The sequence below is a fragment of the Babylonia areolata genome, chromosome 14 (genome assembly GCF_041734735.1).
Source record: "Babylonia areolata isolate BAREFJ2019XMU chromosome 14, ASM4173473v1, whole genome shotgun sequence".
NCBI lineage: Eukaryota > Metazoa > Mollusca > Gastropoda > Neogastropoda > Buccinidae > Babylonia > Babylonia areolata.
The window spans coordinates 27,070,376-27,080,375 of NC_134889.1; the positions used below are offsets into that span (position 1 = coordinate 27,070,376).

General features: G+C 44.1%; 1 protein-coding gene across 1 annotated transcript in view; it reads left to right on the forward strand.

Annotated features, from left to right (window-relative positions):
• The first annotated feature begins 9,981 nt into the window (after positions 1–9,981).
• LOC143289565 (L-proline trans-4-hydroxylase-like) overlaps positions 9,982–10,000 on the forward strand; it is a 21,936-nt gene continuing 21,917 nt past the window's right edge. The window contains exon 1 of the mRNA XM_076598582.1: positions 9,982–10,000. This exon is cut by the window's right edge and continues 97 nt beyond it. The gene's annotated coding sequence lies outside the window, so the exon portion shown is untranslated.

A 10,000-nucleotide genomic window follows, 5' to 3' on the forward strand; every position in this document is an offset into this window, starting at 1 on the left:
CCTTCAGAAGGAGTGTGTGTGGGCGTGGGGGAGGGGCGGGGGTGGGGAGGGACTTGGAGAGTGGGGGCGAGAAGGGGATGAGAGGGAAGGAAGGGTAGCGGGTAGGGGGAGGGGAAGAGGGAGGGAGGTGGGGGGGGGGGGAACGGATGCAAATCCTTGTTGGAAAAGCAAAACTCCAACGGCACCCCCTCTCCCCCACAAAACAACAACAACAACACAAAAAAAACACGAACAAAAAAACTGTCGAGTCACGCTCAGCGAACCGGCGCACACTTGCACTCGCACACACGCACGCACACACACACACACACACACACACACACACACACACACACACACACACACACACACACACACACACACACACACACACACACACACACACACACACACACAGAGATTAGCTTTCTAGCATTATGTGTGTGTGTGTGCGCGTCGATTCGCGGAGCGTGAAAATTGTGAGAATTATGCATTACGTGTGTGTGTGTGTGTGTGTGTGTGTGTGTGTGTGTGTGTGTGTGTGTGTGTGTGTGTGTGTGTGTGTGTGTGTGTGTGTGTGTGCGTGCGTGCGTGCGAGTGCAAGTGCGCGCCGGTTCGCGGAGCGTGAAAATTGTGAGAATTATGCATTACGTGTGTGTGTGTGTGTGTGTGTGTGTGTGTGTGTGTGTGTGTGTGTGTGTGTGTGTGTGTGTGTGTGTGTGTGCAAAATGGGGATACGGGAGGGCTGGGAGGGGGGTGATGGAGGGTGGTGTTGGTAGGGGTAGGGGGGGAGGGGTAAGGGGGTGTTGATAACAAAATCTGCAGGATATTACAGAGCTCCGGTTTCGATCAACTTGTACGATGTCATAGGGACATCTCTCTCTCTCTCTACTGTCTCTCTCTCTCTCTCTCTCTCTCTGTTTCACTCTCTCTCTGTCTGTCTCACTGTCTCCTTCTCTCTGTGTCTGTCTCATTGTCTCTGTCTCTCTATGTCTCACTCTCTCTCTCACTCTCTCTCATTGTCTCTGTCTCTCTGTTTCTGTCTGTCTCTCTCTGTCTCTCTGTGTCTCACTGTCTCTGTCTCTCTGTCTCTTTCTCACTGTATCTCTCTCCCTGTCTCACTGTCTCTGTCTCTCTATTTCTCTGTTTCTCTCTCTCTCTCTGTCTCCCTCTGTCTCACTGTCTCTCTCTGTGTCTCATTGTCTCTGTCTCTCTGTTTCTGTCTCTCTCTCTCTCTCTCTCTCTCTCTCTGTCTCTCTCTCTCATGCTAACATTTCCAGAAGTCCAAATCTTTTTCGATTAACTTTTGCTTCCAGCATAGAAGCACGAATGTACCTGTAAAAAACAACAACAACAACAATAACAACAAACAGAAAAAAAATGAAAACCATCCAACTTTCGATCTATTGCGATTTTTTTTCTTTTTTTCTTCTTTTTTTTTTTTACCTTAAAAAAAATTCCAGTTTGGTAACGCATGGAAGTTTAACATAAATACTTACATGGGAAGGGAAGCGGAAACGATATGGAAAAAAACATGCAAAAAAAAAAAAAAAAAAAAAAAAAGCATATAAACATAGTATTTCTATTGCTATTTCTTGAAGGGCTGGTAGTAAGCTGTACTTACTGAACATGAAGTGACAATGATAATGTTCAATGGTTGTTTGATCAGCTGCACCCTGTCGTATGGGGCAATGGCCTATACAGGATTAAACTATCAGTATATATCTCTGTGTCTCTGTCTGTCTGTCTGTCTCTCCCTCTCCGTGTGTGTGTGTGTGTGTGTGTGTGTGTGTGTGTGTGTGTGTGTGTGTGTGTGTGTGTGTGTGTGTGTGTGAGTGTGTGTGTGTGTGTGTGTGTGTGTGTGTGTGTCTGTGTGTGAGTGTGTGTGTGTGAGTGTGTGTGTGTGTGTGTGTGTGTGTGTGTGTGTCTGTGTGTGTGTCTGTGTGTGAGTGTGTGTGTGTGTGTGTGAGTGTGTGTGTGTCTGTGTGTGTGTGTGTGTGTGTGTGTGTGTGTGTGTGTGTGTGTGTGTGTGTGTGTGTGTGTGTGTGTGTGAGTGTGTGTGTGTGTGTGTGTGTGTGTGTGTGTGTGTGTGTGTGTGTGTGTGACAGAGACAGAGAGAGGGACAGAGGGAAACAAGACAATTTTTTTTTATTAACAAGGGTAATATAGATAAGCAAGTAACATGTTTTTTTGTTGTTGTTGTTTTTTTACATCCAGCCCTCGCCCTAAAGAGGGAACAAAGCTAAAGAAGCGAAAATGAGCAAAAAGAAGAAAAAAAAATCAAATCACGATCAAAATACAACAATATTTTCCCATTATTCCACCATTCACAGCCATTCCACCCAAAGCCAAAAAAAAAAAAAAAGGCATGAAAACACACACACACACACACGTTATCAGAGAGAGAGAGAGAGAGAGCAGACAAGAATAAAATAGATTTGAACAAAATAGAATACTTTCATGTGATACAAGACAATAATATATATATATATATATATACTAAAGCATTCATGTATATCTAATTGGACGTCGAGTTGTATTGCGCTTTCGAAATTACGCGTTGCTCTTCTAGCGGCTTGGTCAACCCATTCATTTGAAGATATTCCACAGCAGAAAGTTATATTAATGTCCTGTTTTGTCAGGTGATGAGTAACATGTTTTATTTCCATTGTCATTTCAAATCGCGTCTTTAAATTTGGAGATTCGATAGCTTGTAATACTGACTTCGGCATATAATAGAATATCACATACAGTTTTCGGAAGGTCTGAAATATGATTCAAGGCCACAAGTATGGCTGTAAGTTCAGCTGTGAAAATAGAATATTGTCTACCGATATGGTATAATTTTTCTATTTTAAATGAAGGAATTACAAAAGCCGCTCCCAAGTAACCATCGTCAAGAGCGTATTCATCTGTGTACATTTTTAGATAATTTGAATATTCATTTTCCATGTGGGAGGGTATTTCAGTTTTTAACAGAAACGGTGACTGGTTCTTCGGTAAATCTGTACAATCTATGTCAAAGGTTGCTTTACACTGCTCCCAATCAGGAACTGGTGAAAAAGCAGGTATTTTTGCAATCTGTTTGCCTATTGGCTCTGTGGCACTAATGATATCTGATGCAAATGTATAAATGGATGCCATGGATTGTATTGTTTTAGCTCTTTTAGCAAAATCGTTTTGTGAACTCAATCAAACTTCTTCTTTTGAAAAGGTTTCATATGCAGAAGATCTGATGACGTATTTTGCTGCTGAAGCTTTCCTTTGTTCATCAAGAGATAAAATACCTGCTTCTCTGAAAGTTCCTAAATTTGATGTAAGAATGGGCACACCTAGAGCGAGTTTATAAGCCTTACAATCATTGCTTTGCAGCTTCTTTAACAAATGCAGTGGAGCACTGAAAAATACCTCTTGTGGATATGTCAAGCGTGAACGTACGAGGGAGGTAGCGGGAGATATTAAAGCTTTGGTATCTTGCCCCCAGTGCAAGACGGGATGGGAAGTTGTTGTTCTGAAGGGTTTGCAGCACTGTCTAACAGGAAGACAACTTGGCTGCAGTGATCGTCTGAATCCTCTGAATCATGGAGGTGGCCTGCACGAGTGCTTCAGTCTCTGCATGGTAGTCGGTGCAGTGTTCAACAGGAGCTGTCTCTCCTTCAGGGAAGCGTATCATGATGCCTGCAACCCCCCACTGGCCACCACGTCAGTGATTGCATGGAGCCAAGCTTCCTGTGGGAACTGTTCAGCAGTCGTGGCCAGTGTGAGGTGCTGCTTCACTGACTTGCTCTGTGTGTCACATGAAGTGAGGAAGGGAACCATGGTGAAGACCTGGATGTCAGTCTGGCTGGCCGCCCAAGGTTCTGGCACTTCTGCTGGGCGCACGGGGGGAGTACGTGCTGTGACAGCTGTTCCAGGCATTGACGGGACAGCCGTTTTGCTGTCGTGGACAAGGCTTCCCTTTATCAGTGTGACAGCTGTTCCAGGCATTGTCGGGACAGCCGTTTTGCTGTCGTGGACAAGGCTTCCCTTTATCAGTGTGACAGCTGTTCCAGGCATTGTCGGGACAGCCGTTTTGCTGTCGTGGACAAGGCTACCCTTTATCAGTTCATTCTTGGTGAGGCCGTTCAGGTTCTGTTTCCTGGGGTGGTCTGTAATATGATGTTATTTTGCCACTGACTCAACGTGGATCCAATATAATGTTGAGATGGTAATGTCCCTTGATAACCTCCGTATCCCTTAGTATCCAAGCATGGCAGAGTAAACAACCAATACCGTTATTTGTGTGTTTTTCAGTTTTGTTGCACGGTCATCGGCAGCATGCATTTGTACGGTACATACCAGATCAACGATACATACAAGAGAACATTTCAGGTCGGACAAACACCTGTATCGTTCCACCTGTACCGCTGGTTGAGAAGCTGGTTGCCTGAGAGCTGTAACATTTCCCTGATCGGTGTTCACCTCATGGCACCAGTGATGACGCGCACTGCCTGCATGGTTCTGGACTTTTTTTTTCTTTTTTTAGTGGGGCCTCCAACCTCCTCTTTTTTCTCACTTTTTCTTTTCTTTTTTTAGTGGGGCCTCCATCCTCCTCTTTTTTCCCCCCATATCTTTCTTTTTCTTCTTTCACAAACTCATATTTACCTTTCATGCACCACTTTTCCCCACTGCCAACACCTTAACTAATCACTTTCATTCTTTCCCCTATCGTCTGGCGCAGCAATTGCCCCAGTGTGTCTTGAGGCGTGCATTTTAAGAACATTCGATGTCTGTGTACATTTGCCAGGGGTTTTTTTTTGATGTACTAGTGTTCTGATGTATGCATTCTAAACATGTCTGACAAGTGATTACATCAGTCTGGGTTTAGTGTTGCCCTAGTGTGAGTTGTTTGTTTGATATTGAAGCTTTTCTGTCATCCATCCTCTCTCTCTTCCTCCTCTATCTTAACCTAATACATAAAAAAAAAATGAATAAAAGATCTGTCATCTGTATCATAACAATGGACCGACCCTGGTTCTGGACTTTGTCAAGTGCTCGCCGCTTTGTCTTTGCAGTTGCTGTTCATGCTAAGACACCTTGTTCAAGATGAACTGTGGGCTCTGTGGAGAGAGGATCTTGTCCTGCGATTATAGAGGTAGGATCACTGAAACATGGAACTTGAACGTCAATTCCTCAGCAGTTGGACATGCAGTCCCTCCGTCCAGACTTCATAAAGATTCTTCTGAGGATCAAACCTGGCAACGAAAACCAACTTTTGTTTCTCTCCATGTCTCTCTCTGTCTCTCTGTCTCTGTCTCTGTCTCTCTCTCTCTTTGTGTTCATTTAATTTCATTTCAATTCGGAGCGCACAGTAACCATGGTGTGAATATGATATTTTTGCGCGTTTTCCATACATGACTGTTTTGGATGAGATACATAAAGTTATTTGAAATATGATATGCATAAGCTGCACTATTAACGATATAATATCTTCATATTATCTATTTCTTAATTCATTTCATTCATTGTGTGTGTGTGTGTGTGTGTGTGTGTGTGTGTGTGTGTGTGTGTGTGTGTGTGTGTGTGTGTGTGTGTGTGTGTGTGTGTGTGTGTGTTGCATACAAGATTGTTTTAGATGAGACATATGGTATGTAAAGTTATTTGAAATATGACTTCCCGTCGATATCATTTCTGTCAACAGCTGTGATCATATTTTCATGCTGCATAGTTATTATAATTTTTGTGTGTATTACTTATTATTGGACTGTGTGTTTAAAAAAAAAAATGCCAGCATAAAAACGTGTGGAGAAAACAGAAAAATGGAAATAGATATAAGCTTGTGGGGTAAAAACAAACAAAGAAAAACAAACCAAAAACGAAAACAAACACAACAAAACATGTGTTTAACTCGTCTATCGTTGCTTTCTGAGAGAAAAAAAAAGAAGAAGAAGAGAAAATAGCAATGTTAAAATTAAACACACACACACACACACACACACACACACACACACACACACACACACACACACACACACGAAAACCGGGTTGTAACACAGACTTACTTTTTTTACACAAGTGGGTCACACACACACAAAAAAGGATAGAAGCCGTCACTCCAGATGATGATGGTAGTATGGCAGAGTAGAGGTGTTGATGTCAGGGTGAATTCTGGCAGCTGATGTCAGTGTTGAAGTCCTGGTGTTGATGTCACAGTGTTGAAGTCCTGGTGTTGATGTCACAGTGTTGAATGCTGCTGTTGATGTCAGAGTGTTGAAGCCCTGGTGTTGATGTCAGGGTGTTGAAGTCCTGGTGTTGATGTCAGGGTGTTGAAGTCCTGGTGTTGATGTGAGAGTGTTGAAGCCCTGGTGTTGATGTCACAGTGTTGACGTCCCGGTGTTGATGTGAGAGTGTTGAAGCCCTGGTGTTGATGTCAAAGTGTTGAAGTCCTGGTGTTGATGTCAAAATGTTGAAGTCCCGGTGTTGATGTCAGGGTGTTGAAGTCCTGGTGTTGATGTCACAGTGTTGAAGCCTCGTGTTGATGTCAGAGTGTTGAATGCTGGTGTTGATGTCAGAGTGTTGAAGTCCTGTGTTGATGTCACAGTGTTGAATGCTGGTGTTGATGTCACAGTGTTGAAGTCCTGTGTTGATGTCAGCGTGTTCAATTCCTGGTGTTGATGTCAGCGTGTTGAAGTCCTGGTGTTGATGTCACAGTGTTGAATGCTGGTGTTGATGTCAGAGTGTTGAATGCTGGTGTTGATGTCAGAGTGTTGAATGATGGTGTTGATGTCAGGGTGTTGAATGCTGGTGTTGATGTCAGGGTGCTGAAGTCCTGGTGTTGATGTCAGGGTGTTGAAGTCCTGGTGTTGATGTCACAGTGTTGAATGCTGGTGTTGATGTCAGGGTGTTGAAGTCCTGGTGTTGATGTCAGGGTGTTGAATGCTGGTGTTAATGTCAGAGTGTTGAAGCCCTGGTGTTGATGTCAGAGTGTTGAAGCCCTGGTGTTGATGTCAGAGTGTTGAAGCCCTGGTGTTGATGTCAGAGTGTTGAAGTCCTGGTGTTGATGTCAGTGTTGAATGCTGCTGTTGATGTCACAGTGTTGAAATCCTGGTGTTGATGTCAGAGTGTTGAAGTCCTGGTGTTGATGTCACAGTATTGAAGTCCTGGTGTTGATGTCAGCATGTTCAATTCCTGGTGTTGATGTCAGAGTGTTGAAGTCCTGGTGTTGATGTCAGGGTGTTGAAGACCTGGTGTTGATGTCAGACTGTTGAAGTCCTGGTGGTGATGTCAGAGTGTTGAAGCCCTGATGTTGATGTCAGAGTGTTGGAGGCCTGTGTTGATGTCACAGTGTTGAATGCTGGTGTTGATGTCAGAGTGTTGAAGTCCTGTGTTGATGTCAGCGTGTTCAATTCCTGGCGTTGATGTCAGCGTGTTGAATGCTGGTGTTGATGTCAGGGTGTTGAATGCTGGTGTTGATGTCAGAGTGTTGAAGTCCTGGTGTTGATGTCAGAGTGTTGAAGTCCTGGTGTTGATGTCAGGGTGTTGAAGCCCTGGTGTTGATGTCAGAGTGTTGAAGTCCTGGTGTTGATGTCACAGTGTTGAAGTCCTGGTGTTGATGTCAGGGTGTTGAAGCCCTGGTGTTGATGTCATGTCACAGTGTTGAATGCTGGTGTTGATGTCAGGGTGGTGTTGAAGTCCTGGTGTTGAAGCCCTGGTGTTGATGTCAGACTGTTGAAGTCCTGGACTTGATGTCACAGTGTTGAAGTTCTGGTGTTGATGTCAGGGTGTTGAAGTCCTGGTGTTGATGTCACAGTGTTGAATGCTGGTGTTAATGTCAGAGTGTTGAAGTCCTGGTGTTGATGCCACAGTGTTGAATGCTGGTGTTGATGTCAGGGTGATGAAGTCCTGGTGTTGAAGCCCTGGTGTTGATGTCAGACTGTTGAAGTCCTGGAGTTGATGTCACAGTGTTGAAGTTCTGGTGTTGATGTCACAGTGTTGAATGTTGGTGTTAATGTCAGAGTGTTGAAGTCCTGGTGTGATGTCACAGTGTTGAGGTCCTGGTGCTGATGAAAGAGTGTTGAAGCCCTGGTGTTGATGTCAGAGTGTTGAAGTCCTGGTGTAATGTCACAGTGTTGAATGCTGGTGTTAATGTCAGAGTGTTGAAGTCCTGGTGTTGATGTCACAGTGTTGAGGTCCTGGTGCTGATGAAAGAGTGTTGAAGTTCTGGTGTTGATGTCACAGTGTTGAGGTCCTGGTGCTGATGAAAGAGTGTTGAAGTTCTGGTGTTGATGTCACAGTGTTGAGGTCCTGGTGCTGATGAAAGAGTGTTGAAGTTCTGGTGTTGATGTCACAGTGTTGAGGTCCTGGTGCTGATGAAAGAGTGTTGAAGTTCTGGTGTTGATGTCACAGTGTTGAGGTCCTGGTGCTGATGAAAGAGTGTTGAAGTTCTGGTGTTGATGTCACAGTGTTGAATGTTGGTGTTAATGTCAGAGTGTTGAAGTCCTGGTGTTGATGTCACAGTGTTGAGGTCCTGGTGCTGATGAAAGAGTGTTGAAGTCCTGGTGTTGATGTCACAGTGTTGAGGTCCTGGTGCTGATGAAAGAGTGTTGAAGCCCTGGTGTTGATGTCAGACTGTTGAAGCCCTGGTGTTGATGTCACAGTGTTGAAGCCCTGGTGTTGATGTCAGACTGTTGAAGTCCTGGTGTTGATGTCACAGTGTTGAAGTCCTGGTGTTGATGTCAGAGTGTTGAAGCCCTGGTGTTGATGTCAGACTGTTGAAGTCCTGGTGTTGATGTCACAGTGTTGAATGCTGGTGTTAATGTCAGAGTGTTGAAGTCCTGGTGTTGATGTCACAGTGTTGAATGCTGGTGTTAATGTCAGAGTGTTGAAGTCCTGGTGTGATGTCACAGTGTTGAATGCTGGTGTTAATGTCAGAGTGTTGAAGTCCTGGTGTTGATGTCACAGTGTTGAGGTCCTGGTGCTGATGAAAGAGTGTTGAAGCCCTGGTGTTGATGTCAGAGTGTTGAAGTCCTGGTGTAATGTCAGAGTGTTGAATTCCTGGTGTTGATGTCACAGTGTTGAAGCCCTGGTGTTGATGTCACAGTGTTGAAGCCCTGGTGTTGATGTCAGGGTGTTGAAGTCCTGGTGTTGATGTCAGAGTGCACCTCTCCCCTGTGCATACTGAAAGGGATCTGTTGCTCATCCGAGCTGACTATACCAAAACACACACACACACACACACACACACACACACACACACACACACACACACACACACAGAGTACATTCATAACATTTATCAATAGATTTTATGAGTTGACACTGTGCGAACAGATGGGTGGATTTCATGTCGGACTTTCGCTTTTTGATTGAATTCGTACCCTTTTTTGTGTGTGTATATTTTGCGATGAAGATCAAGACTGTGATTTTACACTTGTTTCTCAGTCCTGAAGGAATGTTGTGTCATTGATTACACTGAGTGTTTGCACCAGACTGTTTAGTTTCAATTTACGTATTGGTGACACCGTTTATTTTTACTAGTTAAACTGTACTTAGAAAGTGTTTACAAGGAAAGAATATGTACCATATAAAAAAAAAAAGAAAGAAAAAAGGACGGACTAGAAGAAAGGCTAGTCTGATTCTCATGGTGAAGATAATGTGGGCTACAGGCATGCAAGGAAGAGTTAGGCAGTGATCACTTCGAGGAATATTTGCAGAATGCCCTTGAAACGTTCATTGTTGACACACACACATATATCTCAGACATAAAAGAAGCAGCAGCACGTTAAAGTAAAACATCCATCCATCCATCCCACAAGTGCGCCATTACCCATCCCACAAGTGCGCCATGTACCCATCCCACAAGGTCACCATGTACTCATGCAGTGTGTGACGGCACGGATCTTTGTTCTCTAGTTGCGTGCCACTGCACTGAAGCCGGCTGATATGACCCTATCTGTGAATTCTCGCATGTAGCGCATGAGTCGACCTGCTGTCTTGAGTCGACCTACTTTCCCTGAGGGCAAACATTTTTCCGTTTCTCTCT